Source organism: Myotis brandtii, unplaced genomic scaffold, assembly GCF_000412655.1.
Source record: "Myotis brandtii unplaced genomic scaffold, ASM41265v1 scaffold187, whole genome shotgun sequence".
NCBI classification, from domain to species: domain Eukaryota; kingdom Metazoa; phylum Chordata; class Mammalia; order Chiroptera; family Vespertilionidae; genus Myotis; species Myotis brandtii.
This window is the reverse complement of record NW_005356944.1, coordinates 4,446,512-4,447,899: the sequence shown is the minus strand read 5'-3', so window position 1 is coordinate 4,447,899 and position 1,388 is coordinate 4,446,512. Positions and strand designations below refer to the sequence as shown.

Below are 1,388 nucleotides of genomic sequence, written 5' to 3'. Positions count from 1 at the left end.
AATCTTTGTTCTCAGTGATGAATTTTGTTAAGTCTCCTAATAGGAGTAGCCTGACGGATGAAAGTAGTAGCTCGTGCATATCTCTGAAGGTCACTGAAATATAAACCGGATGTAAAATCTGTCATCAGTGATGCAGCAGCAAAAGTCCCATTAATATCAAACGGAGTCATAAAGTTTTCTGTCAGACTATCAGTGTACATGTATACATTAAAAAATAAATGTATTTTTCATCATCATATACTGTGTTTTTGTCGCTCGAATGAATTTTATTATTTCTTCAAGGTTCTCCATACGTACACCTTAAGAAATATCAAGTAGGCATAACATGTTCTCAAAAAATTAGGGTTGGCACCCAGAAGAATTTTGAGTCAGAGATTTTGCAGGTTTTGGCACGCACTCACAAAAAGGTTGCCCACCCCTGGTATAGCAGATGATCAGTGGGCTTTGGGAAGTAATACATGATAAACCCTTCAAAGCCACATCTAGCTGTGAACATAAAAAACTCTCACATGTGGTGCAGGTTTTGATGTGGAGACCCAACTGTATCTGTCCTGGAGCTCCTTAAGAAGATCTACTATAGCCCAAGCTGGTTTGGTTCAGTGGATAGAGCAACGGCCTGCGGACAGAAGGGTCCTGGGTTCGATTGCAATTAAGGGCATATGCCTGGTCTCTGGGCTCGATCCCCAGTAGGGGGCATGCAGGAGGCAGCCAATCAATGATTCTCTCTCATCATTGATGTTTCTCTCTCTCCCTTTCTCTCTGAAGTCAATAAAAATATTATTAAAAGGAAGATCTGCTATATACGAGTGCTAGAGATTTAAATGGATCAAATTCCATTATAAAAATAAGGTGGGCTGTTTCCAATAAGGTGGAATTTTAATCAACTAGACCTTCCTAGCACTAGATTGAGAAAAACTAGTGCAGCGGTTCTCAACCTGTGGGTCGCGACCCATTTGGCGGTCGAACGACCCTTTCACAGGGGTCGCGTAAGATCATCCTGTGATATTTACATTATGATTCATAACAGTAGCAACGTTACAATTATGAAGTAGCAACGAAAATAATTTTATGGTTGGGTCACAACATGAGGAACTGTATTTAAAGGGCCAGAAGGTTGAGAACCACTGAACTAGTGTATCTCCTTTCCCATACAGACCACAGGGAATGTGGCTAGGTCAGTTTCCTTCCAGATTCATGCTGCCAACAACTCAGTTACATTAATATGATGATAATTCTATTGTACACTTGCTTAATAATATACACTGAGTGGCCATATTATTATGACCACCTGACGTTGGTAGGAAAATTAGCTATAATTTCGTGCTGAAGTTGCTAGAGGGCCAGACCATTATAAATAGGGAAGCAGGTTGTTTACCACAACAGTAGAA

At 40.3% G+C, this 1,388-nt stretch overlaps 1 protein-coding gene across 5 annotated transcripts in view; it reads right to left on the bottom strand.

The window, feature by feature from the left end:
• Positions 1 to 1,388, bottom strand: part of QSER1 (glutamine and serine rich 1) — a 47,470-nt gene that overhangs the window by 20,107 nt on the left and 25,975 nt on the right. The gene's annotated exons all lie outside the window — the stretch shown is intronic.